Raw genomic sequence first — 14376 nt, 5'->3', positions numbered from 1 at the left:
TATCCCTTTTAGCTAACTCACTACCAAGATGAAGTCAGCTTACAGCTACACATCTGTCCTTATTTAACTATACAGAGCATATGTCTATAAGTCAGCTGACAGAGCTATAAACTTAATCATTGATAACAGGATGATGGTTCTCTGGTTTCAAGTATTTTTAGATTTTAACAATAGTTACAGAAAGTATTTTTATTATTATTGTGCAGATGCCTTTATGCAAAGCGACTTACAAATCAAGTTATAACATATACAAGAATGATTAAAAGGTGCAGGCTTCAAAAGTAAGAGTATAAGATAAAAGCCAAGAAAAAGGGAGTAGTACTACTATTATATAATTATACCTGCAACTAGACTAAGACAAAAATCAACGTCCAAAGCTCTTTGGCAGCATAATACCAGCGATCCTGTAGAAGAGAAACTAAGCAGTTCCAAAATATTTCATGAATATGTGTGTTTTCAAAATACACCTAAACATGAATAAATTGGATACAGTTCAGATTCATAAAGGGAGATAATTCCACAGATTTTGAGTAAGAATGGAGAAGCATTGTCCAGTCCTGTTACACCTGTCAAAAGGAGGGACGGTCATCAGACAGGCTGAGGTGGAATAGACTTCTTAAAGGGACATATAAGGCCAAAGACTGGAGATATTGAGAATCAGAACTATTTAAAGAGCTGTAGTTAGAGACAAGAGTTTTGAACTGGATTCTTGCTGCAACAGGGTAAGAGACTGAAGCAGAGACATAGTAGGAGTGAAACAAGGAATTGAGAACACCATCGAGCTGCCTCATTCTGAAAGAGCTGGAAAGGTCAGATACCAGTTAAAGGAAACACTGCTAGGAGAGACGTACAGTAGTCCAGCCAAGAGAGAACAAGTGCCTGAACGAGAGGTTGCATAGCATAATTAGTGAGGCAAGGTCAAATCCCCTAAATTTTATGAAGAACAGGATTGGGTCTTTGAAGAATATATATCTGATGAATGAAGGCAAAAAGTCCAGAGTCATGCCAAGATTACTAACCATAACTGATAGTGAAAGGGTGACATCTTCAAGAGTAATCAGATGGCAAGCACTAGATATCTGACTATGAAACGTTAAATGTAATGTCATAATGAGATTGCAGAGAGACAGTTTGAGATCTAGGCTGAAAGCTATAGGTTGTAAGAGGGAAATGAGATCTGTGCAACATCAGTACAGAGTTGACAGGAGATGCCCTGAGAAAGAATAACATTATATAAGGAACAAAAACAGAGAGAAAAGAGAAGTGGACCCAACAGTGATGCTTGGAACATAGCTGTGCAGAATTTCTGGGTGAAGATAAGGATATAGACCATGAACCACTAAAGAATAAGATAAAAGACCAATGCAGAACCACTGACTGCAACCTTATGGAGGAAAGACATAAGCAAGGAGTGGTTAACAGTATCTAAAGCTGATGAAAAGTTAAGCAGGATAAGGACAGAGAACAGAGAAGCAACTTGATCAGATCTTAGAGCATTTGTGACTGAAAGCAGTGCCGTTACCATAGAGTAACCCTTGTAGAATTTAGATTGAAAATGATCTGGTAGATTGTCATTTGAGAGAAGAAGCGGGAGTTGTTCGTGGGCTATGCATTCTACAGCCTTGGGCAGAAATGGCAGAAGGGAGACAGGATGGCAGTTGTCAGTGGCAGACAGGTTAAGAGAGGGCATCTTGAGAACTGTGATTACATGAGACTTCTTGAAATCAGAAAGCAACATACTAGAGGTCAGTGGATCATTAGAAAGAAAAGAATGTAGGGAACCAAGGAAGGAAAGATGAACCGAAGAAGATATGAAGGAACCTGGGTCCAGTGACAGGTGGCGGGGGGTCTGCGGTTACAGAGTAGGTCAGAAATGTCAGAGTCATATACAAGAGAGAATGCGGAATGAGAAAAGCTACGTAGAGGTAAGTCAGGGAATGTTTTTGGAGTCTTGAACTGTTTTTGTATATTGGTGAATTTGGAAGTGAAGAAAAGCAAAACCATCAGTTGATTTGGACGTTGGTTTTGGAGCAACTGAAGGACTTAAGAAAGACTTGAAAGTACAGAATAGGCAGAGAGGACTTCTTTCTGAGGACACAATCAAGTTTTGAAAGAAGGATTTCTTTGCAGATAGCAGGGATGCAGAGAAGGAAGATGGGAAGGGGTGGCTATTTCTTCTTACAGCAAGCACTTTCAGCAGAGAGCAGTTCCATGCAAGCAAAAAATGAATAGAACATAGCTATGGCTGCAGAGGAAAGGTAGGAGCAGTGTGACAGACAAGAGGACAATGGATTTTGAGATAAGAATAGAGGAAGGCAAAAAAAGTGCTTGTTTCAGTGCCCAATGAGAGCTGAGCAATGTGATAAAGAGAAAGGGGTGCAGACAGGACAAAAGCAGAAAGGGTGGTAGGACATAATAAGAAAGATTTTGATGCATCATGATAACTGAAGGTGAAGAAGGAGGAGGAGGAGGTGGAAGAGGCAGAAAATGAAAAAGTGGTCTGTATGCAAGGGAGTGATGGATGGGGAGAGAAGAAGGAGAGGAGAGGTTGCGTGGGAACCCATTGAAATCTACAAAACTTTCACTGTTTTTGGATATTGGTGACTTTGGAGTCGGTGTACTCAAATCAGCTGGAAGTTCTTTCCAAGCAGGACTCTCCCGCTATCTAAACTATCTCCACGAGTCGTGAATTTGTCAGTTGGGAATATTAAGTGAATAGGTTGTTCTAGTTTTAGCAGCAAACACCTGTGTCTCAAAAAGTTGAATCACTTAATTTCAAAAATTTACTGTTATGTTTCAGACAGGGTTTCATTCCTAGGTGAAATGTGCTTTCCTTTTGTTAATTTTTGTTATTTTTTTACTATTGGTTTAATAAATAATAATCATGTTTTCTGTTGTATGTATTGTCTGTTAATTTTGTGTTTATGTTTAGGTTAGATTTGTGTCTATGTTTTATATGTTCATTTTATGCTAAATGGAGCCTGGTGGGGAGCAGGACCACCTGATGCTGCAGTTGGGGGCCCGTCTCCAAGGAATTTAAGAATAAACTGCAAGTAAAATATCAGCTTCAGCTTTGAGGTTTCTCCTGTCTTGCGAATTGTGCTTTTCATTTAGATTTTTGAATTTCCTGTTTTTTGGATTTAATTAGGCAACTCTATTTGTTTTCTTTTTTTGTACCTGCCTATTTTATTATATTACTAGCAAAATACCTGCGCTTCGCAGCGGAGAAGTAGTGTGTTAAAGATGTAATGAAAAAGAAAAGGAAACATTTTAATAATAACGTAAAGTGATTGACAATGTAATTGTGTTGTCATTGTCATGAGTGTTGCTGGCATATATATATATATATATATATATATATATATATATATATATATATACATACACACACACACATATAAACATATATATAAATATATATATACATATATACAGATATATGTATACACATATACTGTATATACACATATATATACAAATTTACATATATATATCTACTTATATAAACTGCTCAAAAAAATTAAAGGAACACTTTGAAAACACATCAGATCTCAATGGGAAAAAGAAATCCTGCTGGATATTTATACTAATATAGACTGGGTAATGTGTTAGGAACGAAAGGATGCCACATCGTTTGATGGAAATGAAAATTATCAACCTACAGAGCCCTGAATTCAAAGACGCCCCAAAAATCAGTGTGAAAAAATTATGTGGCAGGCTAGTCCATTTTGCCAAAATTTAATTGCAGCAACTCAAAATTGTACGCAGCACTTTGTATGGCCCCTGTGTTCTTGTATACATGCCTGACAACATCGGTGCATGCTTCTAATGAGATGACAGATGGTGTTGTGGGGGATCTCCTCCCAGATCTGGACCAGGGCATCACTGAGCTTCTGGACAGTTTGAGGTGCAACCTGGTGGCATTGAATGGACCAAAACATAATGTCCCAGAGGTGTTCTATTGGATTTAGGTCAGGAAAGTGTGGTGGCCAGTCAATGGTATCAATTCCTTCATCCTCCAGGAACTGCCTGCATACTCTCACCACATGAGGCCAGGAATTGTCGTGCACCAGGAGCCACTGTACCAGCATAGGGTCTGACAATGGGTCCAAGGATTTCATCCTGATACCTAATGGCAGCCAAGGTGCCTTTGTCAAGCCTGTAGCGGTCTGTGTGACCCTCCATGGATATGCCTCCCCAGACAATCATTAACCCACCACCAAACTGCTCATGCTGAATGATGTTACAGGCAGCATAATGTTCTCCATGGCTTCTCCATACCCTTTCACTTCTGTCACGTGCTCAGGGTGAACCTGCTCTCATCTGTAAAAAGCACAGTGCACCAGTAGTGCATCTGCCAATTCTGGTATTCTATGGCGAATGCCAATCGAGCTGCATGCTGCTGGGCAGTGAGCTCAGGGCCCATTAAAGGACATGGGGCCCTTGGGCCACCCTCATGAAGTCTTTCTGGTTATTTGGTCAGAGACATTCACACCAGTGGCCTGCCGGAGGTCATTTTGTAGGGCTCTGGCAGTGCTCATCCTGTTCCTCCTTGCCGAAAGGAGCAGATACTGGTCCTGCTGATGGGTTATGGACCTTCTATGGCCCTCTCCAGCTCTCCTAGAGTAACTGCTTGTCTCCTAGAATCTCCTCCATGCCCTTGAGACTGTGCAGGGAGACACAGCAAACCATCTGGCAATGACACGTATTGATGTGCCATCCTGGAGAAGTTGGACTACCTGTGCAACCTCTGTAGGGTCCAGGTATCGCCTCATGCTACCAGTAGTGACACTGACTGTAGCCAAATGCAAAACTAGTGAAGAAACAGTCAGAAAAGATGAGGAGGGAAAAATGTCAGTGGCCTCCACCTGTTAAACCATTCCTGTTTTGGGGGTCATCTCATTGTTGCCCCTCTAGTGCATCTGTTGTTAATTTCATTAACACCACAGCAGCTGAAACTGATTAACAACCCCCTCTGCTACTTAACTGACCAGATTAATATCCCATAAGTTTCATTGACTTTATGCTATACTCTGATTAAAAAGTGTTCCTTTAATTCTTTTGAGCAGTATATATTAGGGGTGGGACTTGATTAAAAAAATGTATCTAATTAATTAGAGGCTGTGTAATAATTAATCTTGATTAATTGTATGTAATCACACATGAAAATTTGCCCCAAATCGCAAATGTTTTTTTTTAATTTAAAAGGGTTTTAGTGGGCGAAAGAATCAAATAATAGACATGGACATGAATATTTTAAACTCAAGCTCTTTTAATTTCTGAAAAAAAAAATGCTTTTAAACTGCATTTCAATTCAAAACAGAAACGAAAATATCATCCCTGGCTAAAATTGGGCAGACTTAAAAATAAAGTGGTATTTTAAGTACTTTAAGTACATTTTCAGAATGGTATTGTCTTTAAATAATAATAACAAAAATTTCAACATAAAGTGCAGTTTTTCTTCTTAAAAAATAAGGCAGAAACATAAAAGGTAATTTGACCAGCTTCACCTTTAAACTCTGAGTAACCTTAGCCAAACTTATTTTGTACATTAGGCTAAAACAGTGTGATCATGAACATTTTGTAATTAGATGTAATTGGAATTACTAACGGTCACGGAAGTCCAATGATCCCCAGTAAGAGCCACAAAGTCCGCTTTCTGTAACGCATTTAATTTTGCTTGCTTTTCAGTGTGCACAAAACCATGCTTTTATCAAGGCTTCCGTCGGATAGTCTTTTGAAATGAAATTTTCCTCCGATCAGTCGTAGGAACGCGCTTTATTCCGACTCTAACATTTTTGTAGCTCTGATGTGTGCATCAATGTAATCGATGTACTGTACCAGGAAATCATGCATTGACAAAAGTTCCCCTTTGCTTGGAATTGAAAGTGTGATTAAATGCGTTATTTTTTTTAATGCATTATGGAGTACATGCATCGAAGCTTCTCAGCTGTGCTTGTGCTAAGAAAAGGAAACATTTTAAAAATAACGTAACATGATTGTGAATGTAATAGTTTTGTGACCGTTATGAGTGTTGCTGTCATCAAGGATTTGATTATAATTTCTTTCAATCAGGTTTGTATTTGGACAGTTTGCACAAAACCACGCTTTTATCAAGGCTTCCGTCGGGTAGTCTTTTGAAATGAAATTTGCCTCCAATCAGTCTTAGGAACACGCTTTGTATCCATTATTCATAAAGCTTCAATTGGTTATCTGTCTTTCTGCGTTAACTGCATATTTTTTCATACGCCTCAAACCAAAGGGATGCAAGGGTAAAATGAATTGGGAAGCGCGCGTACATACTCAGTGTTCCCCCTATTGGGAATCGAACCTCGGATATCAGTGCTAGAGGCAAAGCCTCTACCATTGCGCCGCGGCGTGTGGTTTGTCTATTTGAGAGTATGTAGATCGGGGTATATATTTACATATATATATATATACCTGCGCTTCGCAGCGGAGAAGTAGTGTGTTAAAGAAGTTATGAAAAAGAAAAGGGAACATTTTAAAAATAACGTAACATGATTGTCAATATACAGGTACGGTAATTGTTTTGTGAGTGCTATGAGTGTTGCTGTCATCAAGGATTTGATTATCATTATTTCTTTCAATCAAGTTCGTATTTGTAGGATGTGTTGTGTTCAAGTTACATTCCGTGTTTGTCAATTGTTGTAAAGATAACAGGTTTAATTCATCGATTCGTTTCTTACTGCATCAATAAACAGCTCGTCTTCCTCTTTATCTGAGACGTGACACACTGCATGCATGGGTTTATTTTTACACTGTCTTCCTTTAGCGGGACATTGACTTTTTCCACCGTGTGCTTTGTTTCCGCAGTAGCTGCACTTATGAATATGCTTGTATGTATCACACGCTTCATATTTTTTTGCTGCCTTCTCAATTGTGTAATTCGGTTTTTGTTCAGCCCTCTTTGGAACTGTTGCTTTTTGTCTGTGCACTGCGTCAGTTCACGTGAGCCGCTCGGTGTACATGCATCGAAGTTTCCCAGCTGTGCTGGTGCCATCTCGTGTGATGTCCACGGCTGTATGTAATGTCAGCTAAGACCCGGCACTTAAAAGTTTCTCTCGCAGTTTCGCTGAGTTTGTGCCAAACACCACCCTGACCATCTCATCTTCCTCTGCATAAGCACAGTCCTTCACCCGTGAATATTAAGCGGCAGTGTTTCTATTGGATTGCCGCTGACAGACGGCCTTATATGGGCAGGCACTAAATTACGTGGTAGGCGTAACTCCGCCTCCCACAGGCATCGAGCAGAAGTCTATTATAGTATATGGACGAAAAAATAGGTTCCAGTTATGACCATTACGCGTAGAATTTTGAAATGAAACCTGCCCAACTTTTGTAAGTAAGCTATAAGGAATGAGCTTGCCAAATTTCAGCCTTCTACCTACACGGGAAGTTGGAGAATTAGTGATGAGTCAGTGAGTCAGTCAGTGAGTGAGTGAGTGAGTGAGTGAGTCAGTGAGGGCTTTGCCTTTTATTAGTATAGATAGTAATAATAGCAACTCAATACTCAAAACGAGGAACACCCAGAATTGAACTGGCAACGTTTTGGTTATAACGCAGTAGTTCTTACCTCTGCACCATCCAAGAAGACACTTCAAGTATTTTTTCTTTGGTTATATTCTTGAATAAAAGTGCACGTTTATTTAATATATGGACTAAAGTCTTCATACATTATAAACTTCACGTCATTATTACTATAACATGGAAAAAGTTTCTGTTTTATTTATGTGTTTAGAATTTCTTGCCTCACATTTCCTGTCATCTTACATTAACCCACATCATTGCAGACACGGAACAAACATTAGATGCATGTATTCCAAATAATAATATATTATTTACCCTATACAACTCCATGCACCTCACACCCAGATAAAGAGACTTGAGCTGGGCAAACTTCAGCTGCATCAGTGGTGGGATGGGAGAGCAGGCTGCTTGCTGCTTGTGCTGATCGACACATTTGCAAAACACAGACACTGATGGAGATGTGCGAAGGGATTTAAGGTGACTCGGGATAACAACATTTTTTCGTAGGCTACAGGGACTCTAGTGTTAAAAAGTTTTATTTGGTTGTGTTTGGTTGTGTGATATTTGTGAGTACAAAAGCCTTCACTCCACTTTTGGGTCTTATGTTTTGAGGGTGACCTGCGGTAAAGAGCAGGTCTGGTTTGTGTTTTTTAGGCCTGCATTCCTTATTGAAATGCAGTATCATAACATCTACCAATGCATATACAGTGTCTCTTCAGCACTGAACTACAGAGGAACTGGAATCCATTGTTGGGGACATTCTTGTACACACGTTCTCTCATTTCAAAATAATTAGACGTCTATTTTCTGGAACTGGAAAACTCAAATAAAACAGAATGAAGAATTCATGCTTGAAACTATGAGATGGAAATGCAATGCATTGCACCAATATCCTATTGTTTAATGTTGTTTTAATTAGTTCTAGATTTTATGTCAAGGGTAAAACAGTTATTACTTATTTTTTAGCTGACACCTTTTATCCAAGGCGACTTACAGCTGGTTACATGACTTTTGTTTTTTTCCCCAAAATAGAGCAAAGGCTTTGTTTGTAGTCTTTGATTTTTTTTTTTTTATTAAGGGTTTGTTTTTTGCTCTCTTTTGTTTTGCTTATTACATAGGGCATCACTTAAGTAATTTGCTTTTCAGTTTTATTCTGTTTGTACATTTTGCATTCTTTGTTTATATTTCCTTGGGACACTTTTGCTGTTTTTACTCTATTTTTGGACATGTCTTTGTTCAATAAATCTCTAATTATAAAGGAACACTGATTTTGTTATTTAGGACCAGAGACTTCTGATGAATCCTGTCTTCCTTTCTAAATTAATTAAATTTAAAGCCTTTTACCACTTTTGCTGTGCCTGGGCATGCTGAAAGCCTGCTTGTAGATTTTGGGGAAAGGCTCCCTATGATATTAGGCCTTTGTGGAACTAATAAATAAACTAACAAATAAAATCTGCTTTGGTAATCATACCACTAAGAGGTGTAATACAGGCCAAAGTTAAGACTCACAATGCAGACATGCATTCTGCGAGATGATGTATTTGTAATTGTGAAGTCTGTTGGTGTCATGGTAGCAGCAATTTTGTCCACTGTCTTCTATCAACTCTCGTACTGTTCAGCATCTCTCAGACCAAGTATCTCCTATTTATAACTTTAACACAGGCTAAAAGTCTGTGTGTCCCTTCTAAAACCCTCTCAAGGCTTGTCAAAGGATACAGTTCCTTTCCATATTGGCCGGGTCTCTGTCAAGCTTCTAACCCAGCCCAGACTGTGAAGCACCCTGGCAGACAACTGTCTTCCCACCCTGGCAGATGCTACAATACTTTCACGCAAGCTCACTAATGAACACTGAGTGAGTGATTCATACCATACCCATACAATTTTGTTTGCAAAAGGTCCAAAGGGTCAATTAGGGTCTCCCAAGTATGTCAGATACCTGCTTTTGAAGGTTTAATTTATTTCTCTATCAAATACATTTTACAATGTGTGGAAGAGAGTATGTGCCATGGAAAAATAAAATATTTGAACTTCACAGTTGGGAAACTCCTCCTCTTGAATAATAAAGTTTAAAGACCTAACCCAGCCCACTTTTCTCCAGGCATGTAATGTGGAGTTTTGATGAGCTTAGTTCTTAGGCAGCCTAGCCATTCTCATGCTTTGCTGTTGTGACTAATTAGAGACAAAATAACTCAAAAAATAAACAAAGTGTTCAGCTATTTTTATTAGTCAGCAGAGCTCCATGGAAATAAGGGTGTGGATTCAGAGCTATAATTGGAGTCACCTAGTTCAAGCTAAGTTTACATGCAACTCCTTTACAAACATAGAAGAAACTGGGAATTAGCTTGACTAATTTTATACATTATATTGAATATCTGCTTATAAGAAATAAAAATACAAAATTGCAAATTAGCTGGCATAAAAACATTTACCAATATATGATATGATGGACCTCACCTACGAGGGCGACTTTATTGCAATTAAATATTATTCTTTAGCTCATCTAAAGAATGACAATTATTAAATAACAATCAGATTACACAGTCTTTAATAATTTAAAATCTTTGCCTTATACTTAGATTAAGTATAAAAAAAAAAATTGGTATGATCATATTCATAGTATAATAATTGATTATTTTTTATGTATTTCTGGTTGTTATGCCTCTTAAAAACAAGATTAAAGAATAAAAGGTGACAGAAGTAATGCAGATTAGAATGTTGTATACAGCTTTGTAGTAAGGTAATGCAGATATAGAAGACATACCTGGAAAATACTGTCTATGCCCTCATGTAAATAAGAGTTTTAAATTAATAAATTGACTTTTAAGACTGAGATCTTTAGTGATTATGTATGCTACTAAACGCGTCAAAGTTAAGAAATTTGAAACAAAGAAGCATTTCAAGTAAAGGCATAAAATAATGCAGTGTAAAGGAACAAACAATATATTCTTAGTGGTTATTAATTCAGTTTTTCTTTGACTACCTTCATAAATTGTACTCATACAGGAGTCTATGGAATATAATCCTACTATGTATAGTACATTATATTTATACTGTCTGAAATGTTGAAGTGTTTAACACTAATTTAATAAAATATTCCAATTTGAAAATTAGATCATACCAGATTTGTGCTCCCATGTATTGTTCACTAGACAGCCTGCAACAACATTATGTTGAGTTAGCAAGTGTAGCAGCAAGCTATGTTTTAAAAACTAATAGCAATAAAACAAAACTGACGGCAACAAATGCCACAAATTTGAATATCGCAGTAAAATATTCTGTGCCTGAATAAGTTGCCAAATACAAATACCTGCAATCTCTACTTCAGAAATAAAGCAGATTCTGTAACCACTATAGGAACGAGAGATGGCCTGACCATGCTGTATCTGGTAAGCTTAACAAATTATACAAGAATAAAGCTCTATCAAAAGCCACTAATATAAAGCTGATAAAGTCATCGATATGGAGTGTGGTCATGGATTGGAAAGATGAAGATTGCATAAAAAAGATCTAGCAAAGTTTGAAATGTATTGCCTTTGTAAAAGACATCATAAATCATAGATGGAAAAAAAGACAAATGAAGCTGCATTGTATAATATTATATATATTGTCACACTTGTGCGCTTAGGAGGCAGTCAACAAGCCCAGAGGTGAGCAATTTATCATCTGACAGGGGATTGTATTGTGGTAATGATACCTCTCTCTCTATTCTTATAGAACAAAGGAAGAAAAATAATCCACTCACACCATCAACAAATCCCACCCTGGAAAACGACTCCACAACAATACCCGCTTCCGGTCCAATTCTGATGACGTCACTTCTGTCCAGCCCGAATGACGTCACTTCCGGTCCATTGATGATGACGTCACTTCCTTCCAGCCAGAATGATGTCACTTCCGGTGTTTTGTTGATGATGTCACATGCCACATTGTCTCCAATTGCCATTTTGTCTACTGTATAAAAGCCATCCATTTTGATACCCTATTGTCGAATGTCTAATTGAATTTTGAAGCTATTTTGACCATTTATTGCATCCAAGCAATATAGGGGGCAATACCCCAACACTTAATATTTTGTTTGTGATCTTATTTCATCACAATATATATATACCAGAACATAAGTGGCTGATTTGAATTGCATAATTTAAATATGTCTCAAGTTAGTAACTGAAATACAGGAGATATGACGTACAACAATCAGCAAGTCCAAAATAGAGCTCTGAATGAAATGTATTTAAGATATCATTGAATGTACCAGTTGAAATACACTCACCTGCTACTTTATTAGTTACGCCTTGCAAGGATTAAGTTCGACCCCCTTTTCTTTTCAGAACTGGCATAATTCTTCTTGCCATAGATTCAAAAAGGTACTGTAAGCATTCCTCAGGGATTTTGGTCAATATTGACATGATAGCATCATGCAGTTGCTGCAGATTGTTGGATGCACATCTATGATGTGAATCTCCCATTCCATCACATCCCAAAGGATTCAGATCTGGTGACTTTGGAGGCCATTTGAATACAGTGAACTCATTGTCATGTTCAAGAAACCAGTTTGAGATGATTTGAGCTTTGTGACATGGTGTGTTATCCTGTTGGAAGCAGCCATCAATAGATGTTCTTCTGTATACCTCAGTTGTAATGAGTGGTTAGTTGAGCTAATGTTGGCGATCTATCTGCTCAAACCAGTTTATCCTGTCTCCTCAGACCTCTGGCATTAACAAGGCATTTTAGCACAGAGAACTGCCGTTCACTGGATATTTTTCCTTTTTCAGACCGCTCTCTGTAATCCCTAGAGATGGTTGTATGTGAAAATCTGAGTAGATCAGTAGTTTCTGAAATACTCAGATCATCCCGTCTGGCACCAATAACCATGCCACATTCAAAGTCACTTAAATCGTCATTCTTCCCCATTCTGATTCTCAGTGTGAACATCAGCAGGTTGTCTTGACAATGCCTACAGGCCTAAATGCATTGAGTTTCTGCCATGTGATTGGCTGATCAGATATTTGTGTTAACAAGCAGTTGAACAGGTGTATCTAATAAAGTGACCGGTGAGTTTATAACTTCCATTTCAGTCAACATCTGTCTCATATATGGCATATTCAGGTATTCATTTGTGAGTTAGATACAGGATTTTACATGCAATTCCGGTCAGAAAGGCAATTTAGTAAAGGTTGCTGATGAGAAATATATTCATTGTTTTAAACCAAGTTAGAACTATACTGACGTTTCCATATCAGAATCAGTTTTAATTGAATGCAAAGGATGCTGACATACTGTGGAAGGCCCCTTAAATCAAAGAGAAAGGGTAACATTTCTTGAGCTGTACTGGAAATTCTGTGAGAAGCATTTGTTTTGTAAATATTTATTTGGAAAAAGTTAGCGGCTACCCAAGGGTTCCTGTCAGAGAACTTGTTCATTACTGCCATGTACGGTATCCAAATGTAATCTTCACGCAAAGCTGGCAGTCGTCAGAGTATGAATTTTACATGAGGTCATATTGGCCAATCAAGCAAACCCGTGGGGGGCATTTCAAAGATGTGACACAAGCTGAGAACTCTATGAAAAACGACCAAAAATTCTTAAAACTGCATAAATAAAGTAGTTAGGGTTTGTGTTGGTTCAAGAGATTTTGGCTACACATGTTGTCTTCTGCTCTCATTTGTAAAAATCCCTGTGGATTAAAGATGCCTTAGTTATTTGTAATTCGGTTTTCATTAACGTTAAATACAGGGTAGAATAAGATTAAAATGGAAAAACAAAGTGAGTCAAATAGACTGTTATTCTAAACAAGAATAAAAGAGCACTCCCTGTATTTTATATTACATCTTTGATGGTGAACAATATCCTAGAACCATCCAAAATTATAATTAGAAAATCATAAGATAAACAGGTTGTGGCTTGTTCGTTTTGGGCTGTGCCACCTGTAGCAATTGAACCCATAATTTAGTGGTTTCCAATCCAGCCAATTAGTCACAAGACCTCACTGCTTGCTGGAGAAACATGCAAATTTGCTTCATATAAAAAATGCTGCAAGCTTCCAAATGCATCGTCTAATCCTAACAAGACATAGGAGGTTAATAAGATACAATTCAAACCATCCACTAATGCAAAACATATTGAAAGGAAGGTTATGTTTGTGACAGTACTTCAGGTGTGACTTGCTATTATGTAATAGTTTTTTTTCTTACAAAATACATATTGAATGAGCACCATGGATTTTAAAATGAGTAATTTCAAAGCAGGAACCCTGAAATAAATATAAGTAAATAGCACTCCTGAGATGTTAAAACATTTTTTTTTACTAATGGAGAGTAAAACAGCATCTCACAGTAATGAGAATGTAAAAAACGCTGTTGTCAGATGCGGAAGTTAGCTACATCTGGCCTGAATTCTGTGAAAACTAACAATATGACTTGATAATTGAGTTCTTTCCCCAGTACAGCTGAACTCCATGACTTTGTATAACATCCCTACTTGACAAATTAGCAGTCCTGTATTCTTTGGACTCTATCTTGGTTTTCTTTTTTTTTCTGTGAGCTTCATGAAGCCACTCAAATGTTCTGCCCTTGCGAAACACTTTCTTATTAACAATAATTCTGCTCTTTTTCAGTTGTGCTAGATGGTTTTGCAGTGTATTATTCATATCATATGGTAGCCTGAGGCTTAGTTTTTCAAGCTTTGTAATGAGTTTTCCAATCGTGTCATTAAGTGGTTTTTACATTGTTTGTGCAATGATGTTCTCTGCTGCTCTGCTTTAATCCCTTTGTCTAATCCTCAAGTCTGAGTGTGTAAAGGCCTACTTATAAAGCCAAAAGTACAACAAGA

General features: G+C 37.7%; 1 long non-coding RNA gene across 1 annotated transcript in view; it reads left to right on the top strand.

The window, feature by feature from the left end:
- LOC120530565 overlaps positions 1 to 11615 on the top strand; it is a 59719-nt gene extending 48104 nt beyond the window's left edge. The window contains exon 5 of the long non-coding RNA XR_005633991.1: positions 11263 to 11615. This is a non-coding gene — a long non-coding RNA (uncharacterized LOC120530565). The remainder of the gene's footprint in view (positions 1 to 11262) is intronic.
- Positions 11616 to 14376: the final 2761 nt, after the last annotated feature.

The sequence above is a fragment of the Polypterus senegalus genome, chromosome 6 (genome assembly GCF_016835505.1).
Source record: "Polypterus senegalus isolate Bchr_013 chromosome 6, ASM1683550v1, whole genome shotgun sequence".
Classification (NCBI taxonomy): domain Eukaryota; kingdom Metazoa; phylum Chordata; class Cladistia; order Polypteriformes; family Polypteridae; genus Polypterus; species Polypterus senegalus.
Note: the sequence above shows the minus strand (reverse complement) of the source record. Positions and strands in the feature narration are given on the sequence as shown.